This window comes from Lactuca serriola, chromosome 5 (assembly GCF_051521515.1).
Source record: "Lactuca serriola cultivar US96UC23 chromosome 5, Lser_US96UC23_V15, whole genome shotgun sequence".
NCBI classification, from domain to species: Eukaryota; Viridiplantae; Streptophyta; class Magnoliopsida; order Asterales; family Asteraceae; genus Lactuca; species Lactuca serriola.
In genome coordinates, this window is record NC_136412.1 from 101,703,147 (window position 1) to 101,712,439 (window position 9,293).

Sequence of the window (9,293 nt, forward strand, 5' to 3'; positions counted from 1 at the left end):
AACAATAACAACAATATTTACAATAGGTGTAGCAGTTTTACTTTTAAGAGGGATGAATTGTGTTCTTGAACCACTAACTAATTATCCTCAATTTTAAAAAATTTCACAAATCAACAAAATTAGATATTACATTTGATTAGAAAGCCAGAATTGAAGAGAATAATGTAAGGAAACACATTTTGAAAGAGTTCAAAAAACCTAGATTATCAATAAGGACTTTAGTTTACAAACGGATATGGAGGTTGTTTGAGACGTAGTACTCCACAAATTCTGATTTGAATGAATTTTCAATTGTGCCCTTTTCATCAAGAAAGCACGAAAAGGCATTAATGAAGTTTGAAAGTTTTGTGATTTTGGTATAGAATGGACTCCCAATATTCAAAATCGCAACTTGATATATAGCAACTGGGCAAAACCATCTGCAGTATCCTTTTTATCAAACACGTTAGGGTACTGCAACCTATTCTTTATAGTGAAATTCAAAAAAAGAAAATGAAAAGAATGTTAAGAATAATCAAATCCAATAAGAACAATAAACCAACTAAACCTAAACCTAAATCCCATTAATTGTTTATTATATGGATAATTAAAACCAAGGCGGATCAAGAGATCAAGAGGGGGATCAATGTTATAGATCAAGGATGGAATTGAAGCCATTCAATAGATCAATTTCTTAACTTTAGACCATCGTTGGTGTAGAAGGATTCTGATATACTGCCATTAATCAACAAAGAAACCTATCAATCAGGTGAGAGAAGAAGGGGTGATAAGAATCAATGTAGATATATTTCACAATTATCGATTACATTTGAGTATAAATTCACACTGTTAAGCAAGGAAATGCAACTATAAATTAGCAATAACCAGAATAAACAATTTTGCCTTATTGAAATTGAAGGAAAACGGATAACAACTACACCATCACCACTAGTAGAGTCAAAACCAGTTTCTAGAGATTGATTATAGAAGCTGCATGTATGAGATATGTAATGTAAGAAGTAGCACAATATTCCTATGAGCCTTGATTATCATGACAACACAATCCAACGGTATGAGAAAGTAGGAGATGTACGGAAGAAGTGGAGCATTAAAGTTTAATTGAGAATACCTCTTCTTTGATGCTTACAAATTTTGAGTTTGAAATGGATGAGACAAAATGAGAGACAAATTATGAATGGAGAAAAGGTATGTTGAATAAAGAGAAAGATGGTGAAATCTATGGAAAATTCCACCTCAAAATGAAGAAGAAATGTGGCAAGGAAAACAACACATTTGCTTACATTTGTAGGAAGGAAATATTGATGACACCTCCATCTGAAACGATACCTACGATGATGAAATTGATGAGGCAAGATTATAATCGTGTCCCGATATAAACCCAAATTGTTGATAACCAGCTCAACAACCCAAATAAATAAATAAATAAAAATAGAAGGCATCTAGCATAACCTTTGGACACTTGTGATTTTTTTTAAAGAAAACCAAGGGTTTCTTTATATATATATATATATATATATATATATATATATATATATATATAAAGAGAAAGTTAGGTTCATATATAAACTCTAACTATTGTGTGAATATCTGACCAACTCTTAAGCAATCATTTGAATATGGTATAATAGTAACTTTCTATATTTAAATATGATAATATAATTAAATCCGTAAACATTTCCCTATTATCTTGTAGTTCTCTTATTTATCAAATTTGGTTATTCACGCCCAATGCGCTTTCACCGAGATTTTTACAATCCATCCACCTTCTCTCCGGAAACAAAGCCACTGAACCTCCTGTCCGACGACATAAGTCCATCCGCGCGTCCCCTTTAACAATAGCACCCCTCAATTGCCTACTTCCCATTGAGGCATGAACTTCTTAACCATCCCAACCCTACCCCTTTATCTTCCATTCTTCTTGCCTTCTACTAGTCTAGACTAATAGTCTATTTACCGATGAGCTTCTTATCTTCACCGTCACAGCAACACAACGACGCAGACCTAACCCCAATCTTTTTATTTTGTATAAGAAAAAGTGCAACCCGCCCTTTCTATGTTGCATCGTATCTCTCTTACCCATCTAAGGTTTACAACTCTCTTTACTTCACCAATAAGTTGGAAGAATAACACAATTTATTTTTATTTGCACACAAGTTGTTAAATTTTAATATGAAAATTGTGAATTACCAATATTAAGTGTTTGTTGTGATTTGAGTTAATCGTGATCTATTATTCATTTCTAATGGATCTTGTTATTGTGTTTATTCTTATTTCATGTGTGCTACTCATTGACTGATAAATATGCCCCAGTGAGTCCTTGTTTCCACCTGTACTCAATTTTCTTTATATTAATTAATTCACTGGCATTATTTTACATTAATTAATGATTCTAATTCTTTAAAGTAAAGATGGAGGAGTGTCAGGAAACTACTAATACTAAGATCACAAAGTGACAGTGATAGATAACAAGATAGGGTGGGTAACTCATTTCCTGGATTAAGTGGGAAAGCACTTCAAGGTTGATACCTTTATGCAACATAGAAAGACGTGTATTTGGGCAATATATGCCAAGTGGAAGAGAACGAGAACCACACCAGTTTATAGCAGTTTTGGATGATTATGTTGAGGTGTTGAAAGTATGACACCACATTTGGTCTATATCCTAAGAAAAGTAACAGGTGCCTGCTTTCCATGAAAATTTTTAACTAAATTAATTTATGGAATAATTAGATCAAATTCATATCAATGTGTAACTGTAAGAGATACATATGGTTGTTTACTATCAAGCCAAAATTTGACAGCTAGAGTAACCTTTTTAATTTGTGTATCTGAAGCAATTATGTCTAAGAAATGGAGAGAGTTATGAAAAATTTTGTTAATATTTACCGATAAAGGAGTGGAGGTGGGATGGGTGTGGTAACCCATGACACCTCCTATCACACCCCCAAACCAGAACGACGGAAACATTCGGGGGCGGATGACTTCTTGGTGAGTATCATAAAAATGAATATAATAGCCAAGGAAGCAAACACAACCATCATAAATATAATTTAAAAGGTTACATTGTTGTACGAGTTACACGTTTCCAAATAAATTACATCATGATGACAAAATGAGTTTTAAACTTAACGCCTTAGCATCCCTTCCTCAAAAGTAGTTGATTACATGTTCACTAATTTCCTGAGAATACAAATAGTTTTGAAAAGTGTCAACAATTAAGTTGGTGAGTTCATAAGAGTTTTATTTGAGGAAGAAGCCGTTTTCTTTGTAAAAGCGATAGAGTATGGTTCCAGAAAATCCAATATTTTCTTAAAAAAAAATATGATATGAAAGTTCTTGTGAAATAATGTACCTTATAAAGACCTATAGTTTCCTTCTATAACTCCAAGTGTATATAAGTTATATAAAATTAAAGTTAAATAAACCGTCAGATGTAATGGGTCTGCCCTAGGCCCTCAACCAAATAAGGAACAGGAAATAAGGCAGGCCCATCAATTCTAAGTTGATCACGACTGAATTTTATATAACTCTAGCGTATACACTTAGTAATTATAGCTGAAAACTAACAATTCTAGATGGAATGTAGTCTTAAAACCAAAGACCAAAAATATACTAGTGTTTTCCATACTAATAATAGTATAAGTAAGTTTAAATGAATGAAATCCCCGTAAATCCTATGTTTTGTTAATACTTCATGTGAGTTATTATAACCATGCTATGACCTAGATGGCCTGTGCCGATGTTCTTCAGGCACCAGAAATGTTATGACATTTGTCACCCGTAGACCTTGAGGTCCTACTGTAGCTAACAGTAAGGTGTGGGGTGTCAATCCCAGTATAGATCTATACACAACTATCACGCTCTCCCTACACGAGACTCTGGTTACAATACATGACTTAAATGTGTTACATGAAAAGTACCGTGAAGCGATGTCTCACAAATTAGTCATTAACGGATTTACGTGTAGTGAAATGAAAACCCTTTCTTGTATTGAATTCAAACATAAACTATACCTATTATAGTTTATCAAAATGTTTGTTGTGATGAAAACCCTTTTTGTGTAAATGAAACCTTTAGTACTAAGTTTGTATCATAAATGAATCATAAACTATACCTATTATAGTTTATCAAATAGTGGTAGTGGTAGTTGAATATATAATATACCTATTATAGTTTATCAAAACGTTTATATGCAATGGATATAACTTTGTTTATTATAGTTAACTACTATATTTGTAATGGTAAATACCCTTTTGTTTTCTGATATATACCTTTTACTAAGGTGTAATAACATGTAATATAACAATGTATATTTTCATAAAAGTACACACCTTGCTCAACAAGTTACAAGGTGTACATGAATTTGTTAACTATTTTTCTAGTTTTAGCTTTTCTATTCCTATTCTTAGAAAAATTATAGAAAAATCATGAAAAGTCGAAATTAGAATCCGAAAATTCTGTGAGTTTATAAAATGTGTCTAGTTTTTTCATAAAATTCATTATGATTTTTAGTGACCTCTAACGTGTGTGAAAATGTCCATATTCACAGACTGGTCCGGATTTGTTCATAAAATGATAGGCAGTTTTGTAAAAATCACCATAAATTGAAGAAAAATCGTATGGAGATGTGCAAGTAGCATTTTAAAGCTATGAACCTTAAATACTTGAATATTAAATAGTTTTGAAAGATAAAATGTTTCAGAAGGCCAAAACAGTTCGTGAATGGGACTCGACTTTTCTGCTAAAAGCTGTTGGTTGAGTTTAGTTGTGTTCTTGGTATTTTAACTTGTATTCCCCCCCCCCCCCCCATAAAAACCTAATAAAAAATAAAAAGATAGGGTTATAAACTCACCTTGAGTGATTTTAATAGATGGATGATGAAGAAAAAAAGTGTTCAACTCAAGAACACTTAGAAGATGCTTGAAGATTCGAAGATCTAATAACAAATATGATGATATATGTGTAACGAACTCTCGATTGAGTGAATAAGTGTATGATAATCAAGTGTAGGATGAAGATACTTACCAAAAGTGGAGAAAGAACTCAAGAAGTGCCCTTGAATCTAGAGTTTTAGAGAGAGGAAGTGAGAGAGAGAAATGGGTTTACTTTTTGGTGAGAAATGAAGTCTTAGTGGAGAAGGAAAAGTTTCCTAGCCTTTGATTAATGATAGAAGATGGGAAACTTGTTGAAGAAGAGTGGAAAGGTACAATTAATAGGCGAGGGTTGATATGAATAGTGACATAAAGCATGAATAGTGGGCTGGTGGTGTCATAGCTTTATGGGAAAGTCAACACTCCACCTTAATATCTTGACCACTAGATTTTATTCTTGAATAAGGATTTCCCTAAAAATCTGCTTAATTTATGAATATATGAGGTCCTATTTGTCAAAATATAAGTTTGGGTGAAAGTCCCACGTTAAAATAATGAAAAACGGGCTTAAAATGGAGTCGGGGTCGAAAACGAGTGAAAAGTGTATTTCTGCGAAGTTGCTCGGATTGGGCTGACGTTTGGTCCTGAGGTGGTGAGAACCGAAGGCGAAATGGCCTGAAAGCGAAATGGGCCGAAAGGAGGTTCGGTCCGAATTCACTTCACCCAAAGGCGAAATGGAGTGAAAGGGAGGCTTCGGTTTCGATCCCTGCTTTGGTTCTTAGCAGAGTTCGCTTCCTTAAGGGACCTTTGGGTTCGGTCCTTGGAACTTCGTCTCTAAGAGGGTTAGGTTCTAATAGAGAGGTTTCGGTCCTTTAAGGCTATTTTTCATATAAACTTTCCGTTTTGAGCAGTTTTTCACAAAGTTAAGTGTCGGGATTCCCCAAATGATTATAAAAAGTTAGAAGAGATTTTGAGAGAGATTTGGGAGAGATTTAGGAGAGATTAAGATTGATAAGGAGAGATTGAAAGAGAATTTGTTTGTGACCTTTTTGAGTGTTTAGCTTCGTAATGTGAGGTTCGTAAACCCTGTTAAGCCATGTTTAAGAGTCTTACACACCCCGATGGGTATACAACAGAGTTTTATCATTTTGCTACCACACTTACTGTGACAACCCGATATTTCGACTCTATGTAATGACCTAAAAAGTCAAATATTGTAACCATGTTTGTTATAATGAAATTAACTTCGAAAAAATAAGATGTGAGAAAGTCTCTATAGGGATATCTATTATGCTAGATAATGTGTCAAGGTTTATAGAAATACTAAGAACACAAAAATCTGAGTTATAACGAAGAAGTTATGACCATTCTAAGATTTCTGCCAAAAAAACCGGCGACACCGATTAAACGAAAAACGCAAAGTTTCAACACAATAGTTTTTAGCCTTAAGTATCTAAATGAAAGTTGTAGATAACATTAAACCGTTAACATACGTAAAAAGAACGTCCAAATCTGACATCATATGAGGAAGTTATGATTTTTCCAAGATCCGGATACAGCAGTAGACAGCTAAAAACTCGAAATAGAGATTGAGAGACTTTTTGCCGAAACAACCTAAATGAGAATTGAAGGTCTCAATAATATTAGCACAACGGTAAAAAGTCTGATGAAAACGGACATCGGATGAACAAGTTATGGATTTTTAACGGATATTTCATGTCCCGGCCCGTTAAAAATAAATAATTAAAAATAAAATCAAAACTAGCTGATGAAGTATAAATGAGAGTTGTAGATTATATTCTCACCTACGCGTGCATGTAAAGAACGTCGAAAACAAAGCTCGTACGCGAAAGTTACAAATTTTACAAGTTCGAGGCCCAAAATCCAAGGCTGTCAGGTCTGCCACGACGTGGTACAGTTCACCGCGACCCGGCCAGTGACTGAGAGGGTCCAATCAACATAAGAGGATAAGGATGAATCACCACGACGTGGCACACCCTCTTCCACGACGTGGCACTCAAAAAATGGACTTATAAATAGATTTCAAGGGCTCCGAGTTCCATTGCTCAGTTCTCTTCTTTCTCGCGCCGAAACTCTGCATTTAAGCCCCCGAAGCCCTCCCAAAGCCCCGGTTTTCACCTTCAAGTTCCGAAGGAAGGTTTTGTATTCCCGAGATTCCCGAGATTCCCGAGGTTCCCGAGATTCCTGAGATTCCCAAGAAAATCAACTTTTCTAACTCGAAGTTCTGCTCGATTATCATCTCGCTTTCTCCCAATCAATCAAGTGAGTTCATACCCCCTTGAATTAACCTTTTAAATGTTGTTAAATGTTTATAAATGGTTAATAGGGGGGATACAAGTTGAATCATGTTTAGTTATTATATCAATCACATGTGATTAATAACTAACATGTAAATGGCGTTACTTTACGTAACTGTTTTACCGATCAGATTTCTTCAAATGTTTTTCTTAAACATTTTTAGGTGTTTAAAACACTTTATTAAACTGGTTATTAAACACTGTATGTCACACCCCCAAACCAGAACGGCGGAAACGTTCGGGGGCGGAGGACGTCATATTCAGTATCATAACAGTTCATAGAAAGGAAAGCACACACCACCATACATATATAAAGGTTTTAAAAATGTTTACATCATTGTATTCATTACATGCTCAAAAGATAAATGCATAAACATCTTTCAAAAGAAATAATTAACGCCAACGCGTTAATCCCTAAAAGTTGATTTCCAACCTGCTTAACGGTGCCCTGAGAATACAAGTTATTTCAAAAGAAAAAGTGTCAACAATTAAGTTGGTGAGTTCATAAGTGGTTTAGAAACATTGAATGCCATTCCAAAATGAGTGTATATTTTCCAAGAAAATCCCTTATTTTCTTATAAAAGTATGAAATGCATGAGAGTATTTGTGTTGAAAAATGTAGCTAGTTGAACCAAGAAAATCCCTTATTTTCCTAATAGTTGTTTAGTTTGTATACAGGAAAATCCCATATTTTCCTAAAGTAATAGTTTGTTTAATGTCCAAGACTAAAAATTGGAAGCAATCCACATGCTTTAGAAGATTTTAAACATAGATTTATATAATAAACCTATCAGAAGATTTCAGTTCGTTAGATAAAGAATAGTTTTAATAGCTACTCGTTCATCAATCAGAAGTACTATAATAGTGGTGTATCCGATGAGTTTTATAACCATACTAAACATAATATGCCTGTAGCGACGTTCTTCAGGCGTCGTAGCGTTATGACAAACTGTCACCCCAAAGGACGGACTGTAGCTAACAGTCAGGGCGCGGGATCTTGACTTCCCGTATAGATCTATACACATTTGACACGTTCTCCGAACGGGAGACTCTGGTTATAGACAGGACTTGTAGCAATACCTTCTAATAAAAAGGCAGTATTTAAAGATGTACACGTCTCATGGATTCTCAACTAAGTCTGTATTAAAGTAATAGTTTGTGTGCAAAGTTTATCCTTTTCACAATGTTTGACAAAGTATAAATCATAAGTTATTAGAATGTATAAAACGGTTTAGCAACAAAGGATACTTTGGAATTACTAAATACTTTGTATAAATCTAGTGCAATGCAAAGTAGGACAAGAGTTTTCACATAGTAGTACTAAATCACAAGTGATTCATTTGATAAAAACGAGTAAGTGAAATATTATGAAATACACGATAATAACCGTATGTTTACTTGTATTCCCCCCCCCCCCCTAAAAGAGTATAAAAGCATTTAAAATATATTTAAAGTGTGTTTGAAAGGGGTATTAACTCACTTGGAAGTTTGAAGATAGCGAGATGGAAAACCGGGCAGAGTTTCGTCTTGGGGAATGGATTTTTCTCGGGATTCTCGGGAATCTCGGGAGTAAAATCGACTCTTGGGACTTGAGTAAAAATGACCAGGGCTTCAAGTTTGAACGGGCACGGAAAACGAGGCAAAACACAAGGGAAATGAGAAGAAATTAGCAAGTTTTTCGGAAACCCTCGCACCCCTTTTATAGGGGCTGAGAGGCCTCGGTACGTGGGGCGTACGGGCGTACGCAGCGCATACCCGTGCGTCACCCGTGACCGAGTCCTCGACTGCCTCGGCTTCGGATGGGACAGAAAGGTGGGTAGCTCCCATTGGGGCGACATGGACGGACCGAGACCAAGGCCCTCGGGTACGCGGGGCGTACTGGGTTACGCGGCGCGTACCTCGGATGAGGACGCTGACTCCTCTTCGGATATTACTAGCATTTTTGAATTTAATTTATATATAATAAATTTAATAAACTTCAAAAAATCATATCTTCTTCATACAAACTCCGTTTTCGATGGTCTTTATATCCACGCGTAGGTGAGACTAAGATCTACAACTTTCATTTAGACTCCGTTGGCAAATTATGAAATTATTTTTATTA